At 45.9% G+C, this 23,975-nt stretch overlaps 1 protein-coding gene across 3 annotated transcripts in view; it reads left to right on the top strand.

The window, feature by feature from the left end:
* Positions 1-9,877: 9,877 nt before the first annotated feature.
* The window catches only part of LOC130120843 (bromodomain adjacent to zinc finger domain protein 2B-like), a 69,057-nt gene continuing 54,959 nt past the window's right edge, over positions 9,878-23,975 (top strand). For all 3 annotated transcript variants that reach the window (XM_056289617.1, XM_056289618.1, XM_056289616.1), the window contains exons 1-2: positions 9,878-10,022; positions 21,248-21,290. The gene's annotated coding sequence lies outside the window, so the exon portion shown is untranslated. The remainder of the gene's footprint in view (positions 10,023-21,247; positions 21,291-23,975) is intronic.

The following is a 23,975-nucleotide window of genomic DNA, read 5'->3' as shown; positions in this document are numbered from 1 at the left end:
CATTCTAGATCGTTTATACCCGAAGTACTATTTATCCATCTAGATCGTTTATACCTGTAGTACTATTTATCCATCTAGATCGTTTATACCTGTAGTACTATTTATCCATCTAGGTCGTTTATACCCGTAGTACTATGTATCCGTCTAGATCGTTTATACCTGTATTACTATTTATCCGTCTAGATCGTTTATACCTGTAGTACTATTTATCCATCTAGGTCGTTTATACCCGTAGTACTATTTATCCATCTAGGTCGTTTATACCTGTAGTACTATTTATCCGTCTAGATCGTTTATACCTGTAGTACTATTTATCCATCTAGATCGTTTATACCTGTAGTACTATTTATCCATCTAGATCGTTTATACCTGTAGTACTATTTATCCGTCTAGATCGTTTATACCTGTAGTACTATTTATCCATCTAGATCGTTTATACCTGTAGTACTATTATCCGTCTAGATCGTTTATACCCGTAGTGCTATGTATTCATCGAGATTGTTTATACCCGTAGTGCTGTGTATCCGTCTAGACCGTTTATACCCGTAGTGCTATGTATCTGTCTAGATCGTTTATACCTGTAGTACTATTTATCCGTCTAGATCGTTTATACCTTTAGTACTATTTATCCATTCTAGATCGTTTATACATGTAGTACTATTATCCGTCTAGATCGTTTATACCCGTAGTGCTATTTATCCATCTAGACCGTTTATACCCGTAGTACTATTTATCCATCTAGACCGTTTATACCCGTAGTGCTATTTATCCATCTAGACCGTTTATACCCGTAGTGCTATTTATCCATCTAGACCGTTTATACCCGTAGTGCTATTTATCCGTCTAGACCGTCTATACCCGTAGTACTATTTATCCGTCTAGATCGTTTATACCCGTAGTGCTATGTATCCGTCTAGATCGTTTATACCTGTAGTACTATTTATCCATCTAGACCGTTTATACCCGTAGTACTATTTATCCGTCTAGACCGTCTATACCCGTAGTACTATGTATCCGTCTAGATCGTTTATACCCGTAGTGCTATGTATCCGTCTAGATCGTTTATACCTGTAGTACTATGTATCCGTCTAGATCGTTTATACCTACATGAAACTGCTAGTAGCAACAAGGTCTGTGGTTTATCTTGAGTCACCGGGTCATGGTTTCTGGAACATTGCTGTTGAGTTTTTTCACGTTTTTTGGGGGGGGGCGCTTTGCAAAGCGAAGGCGAGTGACGCTGCGTCAGTCTTTTTTTTTACCCACTTTTTTCCCAGTTTTTCTCCCCAATTGTATCTGGCCGATTTTGAGAGTCCCGGACGCTGCTCCACCCCCTCTCTGCCGATCCAGGGGGCGCCCCGACCGACCAGAGGAGGCGCTAGTGCAGCGACAAGGACAAATACCCGCAGACACTGCCAATCGTGTCTGTAGGGACGCCCGACCAAGCCGGAGGTAACACGAGGATTCGACCCGGCGATCCCGTGTTGCTAGGCAACGGAATAGACCGCTACGCTACCATCCGTCTTAAATAAGGCGCAGGGCCCTGACGCAGACGTCATGACTGCCAGCCAATCAGGGCTGACGTCGTGGTACAAGGGCCTCTGTGAATACGTGAGGGGGCGTATCCCATAGTGAGACATCTCACGCATGCCGGGCCGTTCCCACGGCAACGTTTTCGACATAAAACGGTCAAGTATTGTTGCGTTTTGGCCGTTCGTTCACACGACAGCGGCGTTTTGGAGGCCCGAAAACGCAAACTTCTGAAACCGGGTCCCGGAGTGACGTCTTCTGAAGACGCAACTCCAGCGTCGCCGCGTAAACCAGCAAAACCGCTCCCTGCGAAAACGGTGACGTCACGGCTCCACTTCGCACATGCGCATTAGGTTTTCAGTCAAACCGCGAGTAAGACTCCGTTAACGATGGCGGATTAGCGAGCTGTGTTTGCGCCGTTATCTCCGCCAAGTTTATTAACGTAACGCTCCTCCAGCAAAGCGTAGACTTGCTGCACCACTGCTGCGATCAGCGGAGACGCTTATTTACTACAGGCGCCGAGTCCTCAACCCACCTGTTCGCCGACGGAGGGCAACCAAAAGACGCTTTTGGACAAGACCCGGACAAGTCTGTTCGTTTACTCGCCGCTCCCAGAAGAGAGCGCTTGTGCGCATGCGCGCAGTGTTACTGGGGGGGGTCCGTTTAAAAAAAGTAGGTGGTGTTAATTTTGTTTAATTAATTAATTAATATGCCCACATCATGCTGTCGGTAAACTTCCTATCAAACCCTCCAACTTTCACAAGCAGGCTCTTCTGTGTCGCTCCCTCCCTTCTGTATAAACACAACTATTCTCTAACATTCTATTTGTAAAGCTGCGATTTAACTGTGAAGGGCTTCCGTATTCATATGAGGATTTTATAGAGAAGTACAGTGTTCCTGGCCCCCAAAAGGAGAATAGTACTGTTGCGAATTCAGGGGACAACGCAACCACAGGAAGTGCCGCGGCCGGGAAGCGAACCCGTATCGCCCGCACCGCAGGAGGCATCGCTAACCGCTAGACTAAAAGGTTAGACCCGCGAGCCGGCGGCCAGCGGGTCTTCTTATCCATGCACGTTGCAGTACTGTTATTAATGCACTGTCAGTTGGCATTATAAGCTCACCACGTTGCGATTCTAACATACATGACAGTGTTACTTTAACCAATTATAACATTACTGTTGACAGAATTTCCATCTTTGACAAAAAAACAAAAAAAATAATAACACTGTAACCGGCTATTTTCTTGCCCGGTGCGGGATTCGATGCGGAGTGTACTGCACCACAAGGCGACGTCACTAACGTGTCTTATTAGTAGTTTACAACAGCTTCATCAGAGTCTCATTTACTCAAAGAACAATAAAGCCTGTGTAACTATAAATGGACAGACCAAGCTCTTGATGGTAAAACATGGAACACCGTATTTACTCTCCCCTACAAATATGTTACCTAACAAAATCAAATGATTTTTGTTTAAAATCATACGTAGATATTACCCTGTCGATTCCATTACTTGTAAATGTATTCCCAATATAGAAGACAAATGCTCTTGTGTAATTATGTGGTGGAAACTCTAGAACATGTTTTTATTCAGTGTGTACATGCGACAATGCTTTTGGGCTGATTTCCAGTTGGATCTTAAAACACATTTTGATAAGGACATTTCACTCAAACAACATGATTTGTTATTGATATTCAGCAATCCTAATTTCTCCAGCAATGAACAGTATGTCATTAACCTGCTCATTATTTTAGCCTAATTGTATGTTCATAAAATGAAACTTTGGAAGAAGTTACCATCTTATGTAACATTTAAACAAACAGATCTAAGCACATATCTTCAAACTCTACTACGTTTCAAAACATGTAATAAGAAATTAACCAAAACTATCAATGTATGCAAACTCTTCAGGATTATACCTGATTAAGTAAACCTCTTGTGTGGGTCCATATGTTGTTGTTTTTGTTTGTTTGTTTTTTGATCTTGTTTTATTCAGTTCGTACACTTCTGGCGCGGAACTAATGACCCTGGTCTTCTTTCTGTTCTACCTTTTGTCAAATTGAAATGTTAGGGTTAGGGTTAGGGGTCCACCGGAAGAGCTCTCGACTACAAAGTTTCACCGCCCTCTACCGGCCCGGCGTGCGCACTACAGCGTCTCCAGTCGTGTCTCGCCGATCCGTGTGCGTGCGGATCGTATTCGAAACGATGTCGTCTGGACGCGGAGCTTTTTTAAAACGCGAAGGAAAAAAAACCCTTTCCGTTTTCAGCAAGACCGCAGCCACGTACAAAAGCGCAGCGTAAACTCAGGTTCCGGAAGTGACCCAAACCTTTGCTTTTGTTTTGTTTTGCTTTCGGCGCTTTGAGCGACACAAGCCGAGCGCCATCCAGGTCCGTGGTATTCAAGAGAGGGCGGACGAGCTGCGCGGCCGGTACCTCCGAACCTCGGCCGCTCACGCCGCAACCACCTGATGCAGAAACAGCGCAGCAGGTAAGAGGACAAACCTGTAGTGTTGATGTTGGGCGAACTGGCCCTTTAAGATGCCTGCTTGTGTTGCGTTCACGTGGAAGAGCAGCGCGCGTCCTGCTCCGTTCATGTGTTTGGGAGTGGGGCTTTGCATCAGCTGTCACGTTTATTTACTGAACGTTGAGCCGCCAAGAAAAGGTCACGCAAGAATCACAGCCTGGCTTGCACAAGAGGGGAGCTCGTTTAACGTCTGCTGAGAGTGGCCGACAGTTTAGGGGTTTGCCCACTAGAGGGGACAGTGAGTCGTCTTTCTGTCCGCAGTCTCAGGGGTCCTGCTCTGCACAAGAATCACTCGCTATTTATAGGAAGCGTCCAAAAGCATAGAAGATGAGGCAGTGTCATGAAACAGTGTGCTCCCTGCAGATTTCACATATAAAAGCCCAGAGTTTATCGTTAATAAAGGACCAAATTGTTTTTTAACACCCCAGTCAGCTGCCGTCATAGCTAACAGCAGGCTATAATGAGAAACATAAAACAGTACAATACACAGAACAGAAAGAAATGCGCTTCTTGTAAACATTATAGTGATACAAACATGAGGGATCTGTTCTGACAGTGATGGCACTGATCTAAGACATTTCAATCAGTGACACAGAAGGGTTAGATTATTTCAGCGAGCACATGATAGAAATAATAATAAAGCACAACAAATATATAAAACACACAAAATTCAAACTCCACTGAGGTACAAGGAAGCTCAGTGGACCCTCAGGGGTCCTCCACAATGTGAAAGGAAAAAGCCAATAGTTAACATATGTGATGACGTGGGGATTAAGCCTCAGAGAGGAGGACGTGCAGATCTACCAGAGACAGTGTGAGGTTAGTACAGTATATAAAACAACAACAACAACGAGGAGGAGGACACGGTGACATGGATTATTATTTCTCTGAACCAAAATCCCACGGCTATCTCGGTGTCAACGCCACATTTTGCACTACAAAGTCACTCACCGCTGCCTCCCATTAAAGTCATGGTTCAAATTTTCCGCCCATTTTTGCCTATGAGTCAGGGCAGTGAGATATGACGACAGTTGATGGAAATTATTTTCCTTAAAACAGGCCAGGGGGGGGGGGGATTAGCTGCACATCACATTCATCAGATGGGCAGTAACGCAGGAATGCTTTGTGACGTTTCTTCTTGTTAAACCTCACCCATTTTCCCAAGGCCCAAGAGCCTTGTTCAGCCTCTTTGCTTTGGACAAGGCATGCATGAATATGCAACAAAGCATAATTTATTGGTTGGGGATACAATAGCAGCGCGCTGTGAAAAGCGCTGTCCGTGAATGGAACGTTGAATGACGTATTTAGAGAGCTTAGAAAGCGTCTTTAAAAGGTCTTTTTTATTTTTACCCCCAAGAGCCAGAGTTATGCTCGAATATGAGCTTGATCATTTGCAAAGATTTATCTTTTGTTGTAATACTGCAGAAAAGCATTTAGCATCTATCTCACCAGCAATGGATGTGCAAAACCACGGTTTAGAGCATTGTGTGGTGCTCTGGTACAATATTAACAAAAGCTGATAGCTGGCCGTGAAGGGGGGGGGGTCTTGTTCAATTTGTCTTCGTGCGCAGAAGTGATTATCATAATTAATTGTACCATTAATATAGGTGGAAAAGCCTCATTTGATGTTTATGGGAATAATGGAATTTATTTAATTCATGAAGACCTTTTGCCACGTAGTCATCTCAGATTTTAGTGGTTTATCAAGCGTTTTGGTCGCTTCATAATGCAAAACAAAAAAGTCTTTGTGTTTTTCCCTTTTATACGGTTTATACCGTAAGGTTTTTTTTTTGTATTAAAAGCGTGTGTCGGAGGGACTCTCGCCTTATTATCTCTGCAAAGGCCTATTTTGGTGCAAATTATAGTAAGTACGTTTTGTTCACACTTCTGTTGTGCCGCTGGCTGGAGGTGGAAGGGGTTTGCACTGACTTGAAATGACAAATTAAAATGGACAGTGGTTTGCATGAATAAAATATGACACAAAGTGACAGTTGTAATGAAAATGAGAGCCGTGATGGATCACAAGACATCAGTTTATTCAGTCTGTGAATTAATGCGTTACACAAGTTGACAAAAGTTGTGGTTTCCCACAAATTATACTTAAGTCCGAACCAAGGATTTGCTCATAGATGAGGTAACGTCTTATACCTCTAGACCAGTGTGAGTGGAGGCACGTTTTCAACCACTTTTTTTTTACAACATGAGAAAGAGTAAATGCGCTCAGTTTGTTGTGTTTTACCATACATGTGACTGCTGTCTGGCCGCTGTTGTCATCCAAACCATCTATTCCTTGATTTTCTTCTTTCGCCACGCTTGTGTGTGTTTCTTTTGAATCAAGGGTTCATCGCAAGTCTGTTCTGCCTGTCCTTGCTCATCCTCCATTCATCCGTTTGCTGTTTCAGGGGTAGGTGCCTGTAGACAGAAGTGTGGAGCATCTGGTTCTCATGTTCTGCAGGTCTCTTGTCCCCCCTCCTCCATTCACTGTCCTGGAACATGCTCCAATTAACAGAGGAAAAACAAAGGCACCTATTTACTTGGCTCGTCCCCCGAATAGGCATTCTGAATAAAGTCTATTTGAGCCATGAATCTTGACCTATGACTCCTCTCGCTCTCATCGATCATGGTACGAGGGCTGTTCCTTAAAATATAATGAATGATGTCTTGTCTGGCACAGGCATGCCAGACAAGACATGGCACAGTCATTTCTGCCCTCGCCCTCCACCATCCATCCATCCATCACACAAATCCTCATTATTTGTTCTATTTGTCAGGTGAATGCTTAAAACCTGACTTTTCAACAATGGCAGTGTTGGGGGGCGGCACACCTGTGTTTGGATTAGTGCAATGTGTGTTTAGATAAAACATTTTCAAAATCATAAAATTACATTTTTAGACCCTTTAATGGAGCCAGATCAGATTATATCAGATGATCTTTCGTATGTGTATTTGCACCAGACAAATCAGGAATCAGGTATGCGCCTATATGCCAGTCCTTCCTCGTAATGTTTTAAGGGTTATGGCCTATTTGTTACCAAAACATGTCATTCTTTCCTTACATAGTGATGGTGTTAGCAAACTGAAATCTCACTTGTAAAGGCGTAATTGAAATATGCTATTAATTTCTTGCAACTATTCAGCACAGCGGTTGTTGTCAGCCTAGTGTTAGTGCCTTCAGCCGGATGAGGCCTGCACACGCACGCGTGCACACACACATGCACGTGCGCACACACACACACACAACTTTAAGGGTACATTTGCACTGTTTGTACCTTGGAGAGAAGATGTGCTATTTTTTTCTAAATCAAATTTATGTGTGATGCTGGAAGGCTCCTGTTTTTAATGGGATCAGAGTATTGTGTTCTGAGATGATTAAAATCTGTATTCTTTAAATATGTCAGGCAAAAAAAAAAAATCAATGATGATAAGCCCAACTCTCGTGCCTTGTGGGCATCCTGAGCTTACTGTGGACAGATAGAAAAACAATAATTAAAACAAAATCACCATCTTAATTTGTTTTCCATCAGTCTCCTGAGAGATCATCTTTGCTGTGTCTTCGGTATCTCATTATACTTTCTAATCAAGACCCCTTTAAAGGGGCCAGACTGCTTGCCCTTCCCCCAGCGTGCTGCATACATTGCAGTCGTTCGGCTGCCATTTATTATGTTACAAATGACCAAGGTGAGGCTGACATTTTGATTGTATGTGAAAAGCACTGGCCAGGAAAGGCTTTTAGATTGATGCCGCTCTGATCTTTTTCATCGCTCACTACTCTCCCTAATGAAGATTCCCCCAATACAATTAAAAACTCGGGCATCCCATTGCTTGGATAACAAAATCATCAAATAATTTTCCCCCCTCTCCCACCAGGTCTGTCGATCTAGGCGGTTATGAGTTTCACCCAATCCAGTCAGCAGCTCCTGTGACTGCAGTATCTGAACTGACCCAGAATAAGGCTGAAAAGGAAGAAAAAAAAAATCAATGAACGCCAAGGGACGGTGAACAAGCAAGCAAATAAGACTGTTTTAAATTACAAATGCTGAATAAGGATTTTCCTCCGCATCTTTTATTCAGGAGCATCTCTGTGTCTTAATTACCTTAACCAATTAGGCTGACTTCATGTACGATTTGTGTAGGCGAAAAGTGCAGTCCTTTAAATTACAACCTTAAACAATGAATCAGTGGCCGATTCTGTCTCTTTACTCTGCATCTTTAGAAGACGGCGCCGAGTAATTACAATGGACAAATTAGATTTAAAAAGCGTAAATCTTGGCAGAATTAACGACAGCCACTGAAGCTGCTAAGTAAAGTATTGCCGTCGTCTTTTGCCGTCCTAATGACCATAACTGCTGACAAAGAAAAATAAGAATCATTTACCTTTACCAACTCCACAGTGCACAACTACGCATAACTCGTAGGTAATTATTTGTATGCCGGACTTGCATACTAACCACGTTGGTGATAAACCTTTACAGTGCTACACTGTCTCCAACGTATTGTGTTGCAAATGTTAGTTGCTCATTGTAGTGATATACACTCCTTGTGTGAACCCAGCAGGGTCAAAAGGTCTGGCTAGCCTGTTACTGATTGTCCGCGTGGTGTTAGTGTTAGAAAAATAGGCAATCCTTGCCCAAAGAGAGTACTCTTATTGAATACATTGACGGATGAAATGTGCAAGTTAGCCTTCCTATATTTACCTTTTTTTACATTTATGATTGAAAAATAAGATAAATATGTGATTGAGACCTTCCGTATCATATCTTGTGCCCTTTGCTCCTTGTATTTCTATATCCTGTGGATCCACAAGAAAAGGGGGGGGGGAAAGATTGTACTGCCCTTGTCACTCACTTGTACTTGCAGAACAGAAACTGAACATTCGCCACTGGAATCAGGAACACTTTGTCATTTCACCTCATGTGCTTGTGCACATGAAATGAAACGAAACTCTGTTTCCCCAGCCCACAGCAGTGCAGCATACAAAAACACACCCAAGAACTACAAGAACACACATATCCCAACTAACACACTTATCCCAACTAACACACATATCCCAACTAACACACATATCCAAACTAACACACTTATCCCAACTAACACACATATCCCAACTAACACACATATCCCAACTAACACACATATCCAAACTAACACACAAATCCAAACTAACACACTTAACCAAACTAACACACTTATCCAAAGTAAAAAAAAATCATATATCATACATATAGCCATGCCCCCCCCATTAATCATAATTTATATATCAAGTTTTTTAGGCTGTTGTTAAGCAACCAATTGCAAGTGTCTGTAAGAGCTGATTCTCTCTCTCTCTCTCTCTCTCTCTCTCTCTCTCTCACACACACACACACACACACACACACACTTATGTGTGCGTGTATAAGTGTGTAATAATCTAAAAAAAATGGACTGTAATAATGTGCGTCTTAAGTGTTATCATGCCACCTCATTGTTAACTTAATTAGTAGTTCTGGAAATACAGCAAGCCGTGAAACCCTGCAATCATCAGCAGTCCCATGCGGGTGGAAGTACGTGGGGCGAGAAGGCGCAGGGAGCAGTGCGGGGCTGCAGCTCAGCGCACTTGCTGCTGCTGCTGCTGCTGCTGCTGTGCTCGCTCGTCCCCCCGTCCGCAAACAAAAGTTTGCATTGTGGCAGCTGCGGCTGACGTCATGTGAGCGAGTTCCCTGAAGTGGAGCGGAGCAGCGCGGAGTCGCCGCTCCTCTACTCTGCTCTGCTGCTGGGAAGCCGCCGGCAGCACAACCTGCCGCCCTTACCGACCGACCGACCGACCGACCGACCGACCGGTCCCCCCGTCCCCGGGCGCCCAGCAGCGCCCGACTGGGAAGTAAAGAGCCGCTCTTGCCTTTTCTTTTTCCGCTGGTCTCCCCCCTCTCCTCCCCCCTCTCCCTCTCCGGCGCCCCGCGTCTAAGGCGGAATACGCTCAGTGTCGACGGCAGCACGGTAAGTTGCACGGCTCCTGGCCGCGCTCCGTAGCGCGTCCGGCTTTCTTCTTCTTCTTCTTCTTCTTCTTCCTCCTCTTCTTCTTCTTCGCCCGACTCGACGCCGGCGACCGGCTAAGCTAGGCTAACGCCGGTTAGCTAGCCCGGTGGCGGTAGCGTCCTGCTCTCTGCCCCCGACGGTGCCGCGGCTTGTTCCCCCTTACCGACGCGCTCCGGCGGGGCGACGCCGAGTCCACGTCCGTGCGGCGCGTCTGTACACGCCGCGGTCGGTTCGCGGGGCGGACCGACCGCGGCGTGTACAGACGGTGAAACGGTCAAACTTGCCGGGAAGAGCGTCTCCGGCACTGCCGAGTTTAGCGGCCGGACGCCGGCGCTTGTACGAGCCCGTCCCGCTCGCCCGTCCGTCCCGTCCGCTCGCCCCTCCGGTCGCCCGTCCCTCCGCGGCGCGGCTCTTTCGGGTCGCCGTGCTGCACCAGGGTTCACCGCGGATCGCCGGTCCGATTCCGAGGTGCTGGCTGACCCATGTCGTCACACGCGACACCCGCGAGCTCTCCCTACCAGAACTTTATCCGCGCGCCACAGTGCCGAGTTCGGCGGAACAAACGGGTCCAAAACACAACGAAGGGAAAGAGAAAGCGGCGTCTGCTCGCCTGTGTGCTGGCGTGGTGTCGAGAGGTCCATACAGCCGCTGTTTGACGACATGAGATAATGACGGTTAATGGATTAATGGGCTGTTTGTGTAACTTGTAACGTATTGAAGGGTTTGTTTTGGTACCGCACCGCCGCGCGACTCCTGGGCCAGGCTCGCGTCTCTGTGTCGGTTCCCTAAGAAAAAGCCGCCCGGGGCGACCCGCCGCCGCCGCGGCCGGGTGGAAGTGTCCCCTTTGTGTTTATGACACCATCCTCCTCCATGTCTCTGCCTTCCTATAGCCACGCAAACCAACCCCCCCGCTCGCCATCTTGAGCTATTAAAATGGCTATCGTCTTATTTATGTGGCGCTGCCGTGACGCGATGCGAAATGGACGCGCTCGGGAAGGTCCGACCCGGTTTCTACTCCCCACCGGGAAGGGGTCTCCCCACGTTGGGGACGGGGCGCCTTTACACCACCCCGTCACATTTGTAAACTAACTTGAGGGCGTTTTGTTGTCGAGGTGCCCTCAAGAGTATCTCGTCACGTTGACCGGCCGAGTCGTAGAAGAAGAGCCCGTCAGTCTTGGTGCCGCGGCCAACTCCAGAACGTAGAAGAAGAACGAACCGGTGTCAGCTGACGCGTCGGAATGATTGATACACGTCTGAGTGTGGGAGGCTGCGGCTCCGTCATGTGCCTGTCATGACGGGTCTGCTGGATTACCACAGGTTTACACAAGGCAGGGAACAACACACCATGTCAGTGCCCTTCACCTCTTGCTGCGAGCTCTTAGACTGACACCTGTTTCAGGATGCCTGGAAACACACACACACACACACACACACACACACACTTGAACATGGCAAAACCACCAGCTGCATGACGAGTGGCTGCATTCAGATTTAAGATTCTTTAGTTGTTGCGTTTCGTTATAAAAGTACAGGACAGTAAAATTCTCGAGCAGCGGCTCCTCAACACTGCAGCAACAACAGCAACAAAACAGAACAAAAAAGCAGCAATAATAATAGTGTGTGATGTATGTAAGGTGCTGTGTGTGTGTAGGCTGATCCTTAATAAATGTGCATATGTGTGTGTGTAGTTTGTATATTTGTGTGTTTGTGTATGCCAAGCTACTTGTGTGTGTGTGTGTGTGTGTGTGTGTGTGTGTGAGAGAGAGAGAGAGACAGAGAGAATGAGTGAGAGAGAGAGACAGAGAGAATGAGTGAGAGAGAGAGACAGAGAGAATGAGTGAGAGAGAGAGACAGAGAGAATGAGTGAGAGAGAGAGAGAGAACTGATGATCTGCTGAAGACCGTAGGTCAGTACCATCAGTCCGGCACCAGGCCTGCTGTCATTAATGTTCTTTGTTCAAAAGGCTGGTTGCTGGTTGCTTGGAGGAAAAAGCTGTTTCGGTGTTGTGACACTACTGACGTTTATGCGGCGCTACACACTAGCGCCGAACGTTGAACCTGGAATGATCTGGGCATATGCTTTTGATTACTTACACATCATATGAGTGTTAAGATATTACAAGGTCTTTATGTTTGGTACATGGTGAACAACAAAGTCTGTATAGGGAACATGTTTTGCTGGCACAAAACCTCCAGCAGGTTGTGTTTATTTTGTCTCTAGTTCCATTTGAACGACAGAGGAATTGTTTTGTCTTCGCAGACACACTTGATGATAACGAACAAGTGTGAGCCGTTTCAGCACGCAAAAGTGAAATGGCAGCGAGCATTATTCCTGGTTAGGCCTGTCATTTAAATGGTCTCAGTAGCCAAGGAAGCAAAATAAATCAGATTACAGCCTTGATGTGTTATGCATACACCCAGTAACTGACAATGAATCAACCATTAACTGGGTCTGCGGCAAGAAGGTCACTAAATTTGCCTGATATTTATTCGGCATGCGTGTCCTTGAAAACTACTTCCAAGTGAACAATACTGAAGAGATGCATATCACAGGCTTTTAGAGCAAGGTTTTAATGTGAGGGAAAAGAGACTCGGTCGGCTACATGGCATTTGAGTGGAAGTAATATAGCAGGGTATTGTTCTTCAAGGCTGGAAAGTCTCAGATGTAGCTCAAGGTTACTAAATTGCCTGAAACAGCATTTTTAAATGTTAGCAGCCCCGATGGTGTGATTAATACCGTTTATTTTCAGCTCAATCACTATTTTCTGAACCTCATCCGCTTGGTTACAGACTTTTTCTGACAACAGGGCTTAAGTCCATGCAAATTATCGAGGGAAAACTTACTACCAAGTATTTTGCCATAACAAGTCCCAAAAGAGGGGCACAGTTTGGTGAAGCCATTTGTCACTTGACCTAAAGATACCAGTGGTAATGCTACCAGTATTGCCTGTTAGGGTCATTAGCCGTATGACGTGGTACCCACTTACTTTTTAACTGTCTCCAGGCTTTAGAGGCTGTAGAGATCAGGGCCGCGGCTCAACAGCCTAATATTTCACTTTGCTCAGCGTGCAGGGGTTGAAGGGTTTGCGTCGGGATTAACCAAAATCGTCTTTTTCTTTTGCTCAATTTGTCACAGTGTTTGCCGTTTTGAGTGGCGTGTTATTTTGCATGTGTGGGTTGTCAGATTTCTTGCTATTTTCCTACCTCCTCTTGATTTGTTTACGTTAGATATGAGAAATGTGTGTGTGTGTGTATGGGGGGGGTATAAGCTAGAAGTAGACCAATTGGTAATTACGGCAACTATTTTAACGCCGACCTGGTACTGTGTGTTTTCAACCATTTTTTCTCTCTCCCTGTCCCTCCCACTCCTACCCTTTTCCATGAGCTTGCACTCATTAATCAAAGACATTGAACTCCTACTGAGGACTGAGCAGGTTCATCAAACTGGCAGCCAGTTTGTTGTTAAGAACAGGCGAAGGCTCCTCACACACAAGCGTAAATAAATCTAGGGTCTTTGTATGCAAACCCTGGAGGTTAATACTGTATAATTCAATGTCCCCTCTTTGTCTTTTATGATTGATGTTTTTAAACATTTAAGGCTTGACGGGAGACCCTTTTGTAGGTCAGGGTTGACAATTTCTGATTGGCTGAGCTTGGGGGAGAGGTATTAGGGAGGTGGATTATTAGGAATATGTTGGGGAGATTACTCTTTTTCTCACTCATCTTCCTCCTGGTCTATTTTCCCTCCTACTGGAGATGCTTGTCATAATGCTTTAGCTGAATCAGGGATGCATCCCTGACTTCCTGCTGTGTACATGGGACTGATGTTTGAAATGTCAGAGGTTTGGCTTATTTTGTGGCTCAGTATTTATTTATTCATTTTCATCCATGACTTGAATTGCAGACCCTCTGTAGTTTTAAGATGGGTACAGTGAGGAGCTTTGTTAAAAGAAGCTCCATATTCAAGTTTCAGGGCCAGCTGGTTGTAGACGCAGTGCCTACACATTCATTGGCTATTATAAATCATTCGACTCACACACAGAGATTGCGCCTCAGCAGCTACCTCCTCTTCTTCATCTTCTTTTTTTTTTTTTTTAATTGATCCTTCTGCATTTAAAATCTGGTCACCTCTGCCACACGTGCCTGCCATTTTAGCTGTGCTAGGCATGCCGCTGCAGACCTATTTTTGAATATTTAATTCCCAGTTAACATTGTGTCGCTCGATAAGGGAACGGGGGAAAGCAGAGGAATCCATCCCTAAAAATGTTTGGGTCAGCACGGGCCAAAATGTTAGCGCTCAACTTAGTTAATTGACTAGGCTCTTTCCTCATCCCCAAGACCTGGGACGTGGGCTTGCTTCTAAGGGGGCTTAAGGCTGCATTGAGTTTAATGCAATGCCCTCTCAATATCTTCTTAAAAAGATACAAAGTTTGGCATTTGTTATCGTTCTGAACATGCATCTTATTAAAGGTACAAGGATAAGTACTCCCTGTTCTGAGGAAGGTTTGACAGGATGTCGGCCACTGTAAACAAACTTCCTTTTTATTGGATTAAATGCAGCGATGGGCAGGAGCCTGTTATAGCTTAGTGATTTAAAAGAATCCACATCTTGGATCGAGTGGACTATCGGGAACATTTCTTAAGAGCACAGAAGTGCCTCACGACAGCATGTAGGTTTGCCTGCAGTCAGGATTATTGCCCATCCTTTTCAATGTTAATGATAGATTTTTTTTTTTTAACATAAAGAAAAAAAACTTGCCCAGCAGTTTGAAGGGGTTACACTTCATCAGTCAGAGTTTTGTTATGATTGTGATATCATAAAGGTCGTTCATAATCCCGTCGGCAGAGAGCATTTTTGTGGAAATCTACAAGTGCGGGTCCAGCACTTAAAGTCCAGGCTGTCTGTTAGAGTTGAATGAGAGGTGGGGGTAGGTGGATGCACAAGGCCCCAAGTCCTACAGAAACAAAAACCTAGTTTAAGGCTGCACCGTGTATGGTCAGTGTTCGAAATTGTGGCCGATTTGTCACAGGGGTAGTGTCTATAATGTGAATTCCTGGATATTAAGTGTTTATCTGCCATCTGCATTAGTGCTCCCTGTGAAGTGCCGATGTCTGTCGTTTTTCCTAGACTCGCTCTGTACTGACAGGCGAATTCACACAGAATGGCTTGTGGCCACTGAGAGCACCCTGAATTGTGCGTCACTTGAAACCACTATTTGCCCTGTCTCAAGGTCCAGTTCACAAAAGACGTTGCACTGATGATATCACAGCGCAAACACACCCATATACTTTTGTAGTCGTGTGCAATTTGCACTTTTTTGGTGTCTGAGTGTAATTATCCATGTGGCAAAGTATAAATGGTACCAAGAAGACAGCAGGCAGGCTCAATGTCATCCTTGATGTCATCGAGTATAGCAAGAATTAGTAGACCTGGCGACCTGTATCTGTGAATGATTTCAGTCTCAGATAAATCAAAAAGTGATCTTGCCCTGCAAAATGTCCATTCACGAGGACGCCTGGCATGGCGATGCCTTTGCCAGGCTACAATCACTGCTGCCATGATCACTGGAAAGTGTGGTGGTCATTTACCTCCGACCCTCTGAAGATGCTAATAATTTTCACTCTAACGGCGTGTGGCTATTAGCGCTGGTGTTTTGCAGTGAGGCTCATTTGCATCGAAAGGGGCCAATTTAGTGCCAAATGTATGCATATTACCTAATGTAAATACGTGCAAATCGCACCGGCGCACCGAGACACTATTTGCTTGGCAGTGCAGTTAGGGATGCATTTCACCCTTTGCATGTGCTTGGAGGATTACAGGGTTTCTTTTTGTCTCATTTGTGCAGGTTTAGTGGCCACAAAAACCGTGCAACCCTTGGTGAATTCGTCAGTGAGTGTTTTGTCATAGTGACTGTTATGTGCGACGCTTTGACTGTGCGCTCTCCCACATGCTCTCGACGCTCGGCCGACCAGTCGTGTAACTTCAGTAACGTTGTTGGTCACCTGATCCAGTGGCCCAAGGGTGTCAAACATGATCACTCAGTCAGTCAGTGACATTCACGTCTGTGGTGCTGGTCCGGTCCAGGCAAAAAAAAACGTTCATCCCAACCTCACTCACCAGCATTGTAACTGTAATCTAACACAGCTGTGAAGGAGAGGCTGGGAAACAGAATGGAACTAGAATAACGGTTATTGCTCGTTACTCATCGCTTTACCACATGGCTTTTGATCCAGGCAGTGTGTGTGTGTGTGTGTGTGTTGGTTTCAAGCAGCCATCACCGGAGGCAGAGGTCGAAGCCAAGTGCCACCAACCATACCACTGGGTGACTGGCTCCAAAAAACTCATAGTCCATTGTAGGACAGTGAGGGTATTCCTAACTTTTACCTTCTATTACAGAGTTTGGGGTCTCAGTCGCTAATTTCGAGTCTGGCAGACAGTGTGAGGGTGGTTATTTTGAAAATTATTGTTCTGTTAAGAGGATATGAAGGATTAACAAAGTGACGTGTCGTGGCATTTCTGCCTTGATTGACAGGTCTGTCAACCTGTCCGCCACCGAGGTCTCATCCCAGCTCCACTCGTGGTCCACCCCGACGCCCGAATTTGAATTTCCTGGCCCCGACTGACGAGGTGGTGAAGCGCATAAAGCCAAACTATAGGCTTCAAAATGCCCCTTTCAGAAACCAGTGGGTGACGTCATAGGTGCTACGTCCATATACTTTCTATACTGTCTGTGGTTTGTTCTTTATGTGATAACATGGAGGAGATGCTGTAGCAACATTAAGAGGCGTGGCTGTGCTGTAGTTGAGTAACTCAAAAAGAGCCCTTAGTTCAGGCTGGTAGGTGACCCTATTTATTTATTTATTTATTTTACTGGTGGTGCTGGGTCAAACACCGGGAAATATAAAGAGAGTAATCTGCCACTTCCATTGATATTCATTCACACTACAAAATGACAGACGAAGGGAGCTGCAGGTAGAATCTGTTGTAGGTGACCTACACATGATTTCGGTGTTGGTTTCACTCCTGCTGTTACTGAATGCGACCTCATTTGTGTGTAGAATGAAGGGGATCTTCTCAGCTCAGGCAAAAATCCTTCGTAAGCGCTCCAATGTGTAATCTAAATATTAACACCTGATTTAGCAAGCATCCACACCGGGGCAACAGCATCTTCTCATTTTGCACATCCTCAGTAGAACCGAGGCCTAAACTTGGGCAGATTGAATTGGTTGGATCTGGGGATTTTAAAGTCATTTTATACCTCTTGTTGGGACCACGTCCTTCTAGTGAGCTGGCGTCTGATTGTCGTGACGACTGAAGACACAAGATTTGGATCAGGGAGCTCAACGAAGGCTGGACTCAAATAACAGCAGCAACAGCAAAAAAAATATCCGTCTCCCTCTTAAAAGCGTACCGTTTCATGGAAAAACAAGCGACGTTAAGTTGCAGCGTAGCAGATTCAGGACTGGCTGGGTTAACTCGTTTTAAAGCGCTGCGGCGGGAAGCACCTTTGGTTTCGGAGGGTGTAGCGAGTTCTGTTTATACTCCACACGGGGGCTATTGCAGCTGTCTTGACTGGTGTTTTGGTCTTTTCGACAGATGAGGACTGAAGGTGTGTGCCAGGGTCAGTGAGGTGAGGTGAGGTGACGTGTCACTCGTGCTGTCCCAGTGAATTTACTTTGTCTCGTCTGTTACAGGTTAATATGCCCATTTTGCTATCCTATGAGTGTTTAATCGTTTCTGTAGAGGCCTCGAAGAGTTTATGATGAGTTATTTAAACAAGTCTGATACTGGCCCAGAAAAAGTCCCTCAGAGGGCTTTTTTTTCCCATGTAGGGGGGGAAAAATCCAATTCATGATTTGACCAAAAGTAAAACGTCTGCTTATGTTGTGTGAAGCGAGGGACTTGTGATTACTATTCAGTGGAGCCAACATGACATTTAACATGAGTCTGATGGAGCTATTAATATCACAGGGTATGACGCTGTAAAGATTAGTGTGTGCAGCCGTTTAATTCAGAAGAAGTGCACTTCGGTGGGTTTTTCCCAGTTGAAATTAGTGCATCGGGGGCATCCGGGTGGCGTGGCGATCTATTCTGCTGCCTACCAACACGGGGATTGGTGGTTCGAGTCCCCGCGTTACCTCCGGCTTGGTCAGGCGTCCCTACAGACGCAATTGGCCGTGTCTGCAGGTGGGAAGCAGGATGTGGGTATGTGTCCTGGTCGCTGAACTTGCGCCTCCTCTGGTCGGGTCGGGGCACCTGTTCAGTGGGGAGGGGGGACTGGGGGGAATAGCATGATCCTCCCACGTGCTACGTCCCCCTGGTGAAACTCCTCGCTGTCAGGTGAAAAGAAGCGGCTGGTGACTCCACATGTATGGGTGGAGGCATGTGGTAGTCTGCAGCCCTGCCCGGATCAGCAGAGGGGGTGGATTAGTGACGGAGATGGCGTGGAAGAGTGGGGTAATTGGCTGGGGTACAATTGGGGAAAAAATAAAAACGATAAAATAAAATTAGTGCATTGGAAGCAGCTACTAAATAAGAAAACAAAGGATTTCAACCTTATAATCCACTGTGTCCTTAAGCTGTCCACTGGGCCTGTGTGCTGTTATGACCAGGGTCATTCATTTTAGATGAATTAAATCAGTTTCTTCCCTCTTGGTAATAGATGCGAGCGCTGACTCACAAGCCAGTGAAAATATTATTAGCGCACAACATTTGTTCCATAACAATTTCCTTAGATGTCTTTCATTTCAGTAAGCCTCACCTTACAGGGAAAATGCAGAGAAAGATGGCAGTTGCTGGCCTCTTCTTTTTTCACCGCTCTCTGGCGTGAAGCTTTATGCAATGCGAGAGTTGGCGCCGCAGTCCAATAGCAGGGATGGTGTAAAACCGTAATGAGGAAGTCAGAAAGTGCCCCGTATCACTGGTGGATTAGGGATTTTCAGTATACGTTTGTTACCAAGGCAAAGCAGCTCGTACTCTTCTCTGATCACCGTATGAATTAAACCCTCCGTTTTAGACGATGGAGATGGACGCTCATTCCTTAGATACCGTTAATTGGCTTGAAGCCATTTTGAAAGCGGAATATGGGGAAACGCCGTAGCCTAGCGCAGTCGGATTGACTGCCACAAATGAAAGCAAATGGCCTGAACCAAAGGAGGGGAAAAAAACATGAAAGGTTTTCTGTTTACTTCTCTCCGTGGTTGAAAGCTGAGAGAGGACCTTTCAGAGGGAGGAACCGTCCACAGAGAATTACCAGGGAGAAAGACTGGCTCCTAGCTTATGGAGATAAAGCACAATATCTCTTTATAGCATTCATGAGATATCTTTGTATAGACATCTGTAGTGGTTGATCATGACGGAGCTACTTATCGTTGTGCGCTATATCTCGTCAATATCCACGCTACGTTTAGCTCCCTGGTGCAGTGTTGTATGACTCGCTGCGATACTGCAGTGGCTTCAGGGACAGATTGCATGAAAGCAATTTGAGTGACACGTGGAGGCTGGAAGTCATGCAGCATATTGAGTTTGTTGCTGACACTGGTGTAAAGCTGGCCTTGTCTTAATTTCCTTCACATTTCAAACAAAATGAACCCAGATGGCAGTGTGTAAATAGTTTGACTTTGCTGGAACGGTTCGAACTTATTGCCATATTAACACAACTGTTTTTGTTTTGCTGTGATAGAGATTCAAATGGTGTGATAACATGTTGGTTGAGGGTGAACATTAGAATTGGCTTACGAGGGGGCGTCCAGGTGGCATGGCGGTCTATTCCGTTGCCTACCAGCACAGAGATCGCCGGTTCGACTCCCTGTGTTAACCTCCGGCTTGGTCGGGCATCCCTACAGACACAATTAGTCGTGTCTGCAGGTGGGAAGCCCGATGTGGGAATGTGTCCTGGTCGCTGCACTAGCGCCTCCTCTGATTGGTCGGGCACCTGTTTGGGGGGTGGGGTGGGGGGATAGTTGTAAACCTCCCACGTGCTACGTCCCCCTGGTGAAACTCCTCACTGTCAGGTGAAAAGAAGCGGCTGGTGACTCCACATGTGTCGGAGGAGACATGTGGTAGTCTGTAGCCCTCCCCGGATCAGCAGAGGGGGTGGAGCAGAGACCGGGACGGCTCAGAGAGTGGGGTCGTTGGCCAAGTGCAACTGGGGAGAAAAAGGGGGAAAATTCCGAAAAAAGAAAAAGAAAAGGCTTATGTAGATTGGATATAACGCTGCTTGGGCCAGTTTCGCGGCTCGGTGATTAGTAGAAGAAGCAGACTGCTATGCTTTCCACATGATGTGTTGCCAGAAACAAGTGTTCAAAAGATAATTAACATTTTTTTGGGAAAACACTACTTGTTTGTCAGAATACAGTTGTTTGACAGCATTAGATCATCATTACTGACACGTCACTCAGCGGATTCTGCCTGTGAAAAGCTTGCAGCCATCCAGAGTAGCTGTTGCTACTTTTATTACGATAGGCTGTATTACAATTATTTTGTTGGTTTCTTTTTTGGGTTCTTCCCCCATTTTTTCCCCAGTTGTACCCAGCCAGTTACCCCACTCTTCTGAGCCGCCCCGGTTGCTGCTCCATCCCCTCTGCTGAGCAGGCCTCCTCTGATACATGTGGAGTCACCAGCCACTTCTTTTCACCTGACAGTGAGGAGTTTCACCAGGGGGACGTAGCACATGGTAGGCTCACGCTATTCCCCCAGTTCCCCCTCCCCCCTGAACAGGCGCCCCGACCGACCAGAGGAGGCGCTAGTGCAGCGACCAGGACACATACCCACATCCTGCTTCCCACCCGCAGACACGGCCAATTGTGTCTGTCGGGACACCCGACCAAGCCGGAGTTAACACGAGGATTTGAACTGGTGATCCCCATGTTGGTAGACAACAGAATAGACCGCTATGCTACCCAGACGCCCCGTATTAAAATGTTTCTTTAGTTTCCCCGCCATTTGCAAAGTAGATTACCTTTTTTGTGTTATATAAGACCTCTACATTTCGGCACCTCAACTGTCTGTGGGTGCATTGGTATATGTGGATGAATGGACGTGTCATCCATCCTTGGGGCCTTTTAATTTTTACCAAATAGGCATTTGTGTTTCATATCTCACACAACTTTGAAGTAGGAAGTACGCTAAATGATTATCGCAACAAACTCAAGGTAACACGCTGACTGTATGGTCTTGTGTTTCAGGTGGAGCTCAGCGATGCCACAGAACTGAGGAGAGACTCGTACAGTAAGTGTCTGGTTAACGCCATTCTCTGACCGTCCATCTCCCCCACTCTGCTCTCTGAGGAGCCTCTGTTCACTTTGTTGTGCGAAAAATCAGTTTGCTTTGTTAAATTGGAAACTCTTAATTCATAAATGAAAAGACTGGACTAAGCGGAACTCTTCAATTTAAAGTATTATTTAGGTATGGGATTAGAATTTTCCAATTAAGCTGAGATTTAACAAGGTCCTCTTTAATGGAATTAGTTTGCGCTACATTACACTTTGCTCTCAGTTTGTGAATATCTAATTAGTTCCTGTCTTGCATAGTATTAGAGCATCAAACTTTAAAAATATATTAATCTGGTGGAGGGGAGGAAATTTTTTTTTTTAATTTATGGAATAAATAAATTACTGTCAGCCAAAGAAAGGTAATTGGTGAGGCTGGAAGCTGTCCTTTGTCTCTGTTTTAAACTGGGAGGGACCACTGCATACACTAGCTTTAAACAGCTGTTTCTTGGCTGCCTTTGTAATTTTGGCCCTATTGCTGTCCACATGGATGTCACAGCATCTGCTCCCCTTGTCTTTTAGCTCCGGTCCTATCACATAGTGCGACACAAAGGTTTCCTGCAATACCTTATATTGCGTTGAGTTATTTGTTATCCCTTTTGATTATTTTTTTTTGTTGGTCTGACCGGCCAGCAGGGCCAGCCCTACAAACACGAATGTCCCTGACTGACTGATTGAGTGATCATAGTTCGAGTGACTGCGTGATCAGTTTGACACGATTGGGCTGCTGGATCAGATGACCAACGACGCCGCTGAAGTGACACGATTTGTTGGCCGAGAGGCATGAGGGAGAGCGCACAGTTAAAGCACCGCAAATAACAATCGCTGTCACAAACTGGCGAATTCACAAAAGGATTGCGCAGCTTTTGCAGCCGCTAAACCTGCACAAGTAAGACAAAAAGAAACCGTGTAATCCTCAAAGCACCCGCAAAGGGTGAAATGCAAAATGCACCCGTAACGGCGCCGCTAAGCAAATAGGGTCTCGGTGCCATGTCACTTTTTGAGACCGAAATCATTCGCAGATACGGGTCTCCGGGTCAAACAATTCTCGCTGTACTTGCTGACATCAAGGATGACATTGAACCTGCCTACTGTGTTCTTGGCACAAAGCCATCATTTATACTTGCAATCAGACGCAAAACAAGGGCAAATTGCACTTGACTGCAAAACTTTACAGGTGTGTTTGCGCTGTAATATCATTTGCACCAATATCTTTTGTGAGTCGGACCTTGAGATGGGGCAGATAGCGGTTGCACGTGATGTGCAATTCATGCTGCCATCAGTGGCCACAATCCATTCTGTGTGAATTCACCTGTCAGTACGCAGTGAGTCTTAGAAAAACAGCAGACATCCGCACATAGAAACGGATGAAAGAGGAGGGGGAGTTAACAGATTATAATGAATTAAGTTCTCTTTCAAATTAAACATCCCAAGATGTGAGTGGAAAGTATTGTTCTTGCGTGATCCTCCCACGCGCTACGCCCCCCTGGTGAAACTCCTCACTGTCAGGTGAAAAGAAGCAGCTGGTGACTCCACATGTATGGGAGGAGGCATGTGGTAGTCTGCAGCCCTCCCCGGGTCAGCAGAGGGGGTGGAGCAGCGACTGGGATGGCTCAGAGGAGTGGGGCAATTGGCCAAGAACAATTGGTGAGAAAAACAGGGGGGGGGGGGGTATTGTTCTTGCAACTGCATTCACAACCCTTTTTTTATTTGTCTATTTGAACGTAGCTTAACCAATGCCTGTGATATGTTACGTCAGTACACTTTAACTTCAAATACTACTGTAAACACTACAGAAAATTGCAGATGGACATTTAATATCCAGCAGTTCACGTTATAGACACTACCACGGACTAGCCCTGTAACAAATTGGCCACAGTTTCGAACATTGCCCATACACCGTCCCATATACTAGGTTTTGACTTAGTCTTGTTACGTTCGTCTGGCCTCCCAGTTTCCACCGTGTCGGGACAAGGGATGTCCTTTCTTTGGTGTAACTGGAAATAAAATGGATCGTTCCTCTCAAAGCAGGTTTTTCAGCCCTGCATCAGACACAGGAAAAGATCAGGTGTCAGGCAGAGTCCGCTGCATTTCGCAGATAAAAGGACAGTGTCATTATTGGACTTGCACTTTCCGCATGGCTGCCTGTTATGCGTCTCAGAAATGTGGGCAGTCTCCACCGCCAAGTCCACATGGTAGCAAAGCAGGCATCGCTCCTGTCCTTTCAAAGAAATCCAAATTGTGCTGCAAGTGAAAAGCTTCCAAAGTGAAATAAATCTGCTCTTAAAGTGTCAAGTCGAACTGCTGAAGCTTTTCTGCAGGAGACGTGCGCGCGGCCACCTCAGGATCCAGGGGGAAAGCCTATTAAAATCTTTATGTGGCTGACCACGGCAAGAGATCGGTCATCTGCAGTGCCGTAGACAAACAAAGGCTGAATGGCGGTGGGAAGATGTGCCTGGCCTCAGGAATCCCATCATCTGGGAAGCTCTGCGGCCTGTGTGTGTGTGTGTGTGTGTGTGTGTAATAGAAGGCTCCCAGGACGTGTTATGGCAGTTATCAGTATCCTCCAGTTTACCCGTGAGCCCGATGCCATCATGTTACCGCTGAAGAGGAGAGAGGGGGGGAAAAGGGGCCAAGTGGTGAA

Source organism: Lampris incognitus, chromosome 11 (genome assembly GCF_029633865.1).
Source record: "Lampris incognitus isolate fLamInc1 chromosome 11, fLamInc1.hap2, whole genome shotgun sequence".
In the NCBI taxonomy this organism is placed as follows: domain Eukaryota; kingdom Metazoa; phylum Chordata; class Actinopteri; order Lampriformes; family Lampridae; genus Lampris; species Lampris incognitus.
Note: the sequence above shows the minus strand (reverse complement) of the source record. Positions and strands in the feature narration are given on the sequence as shown.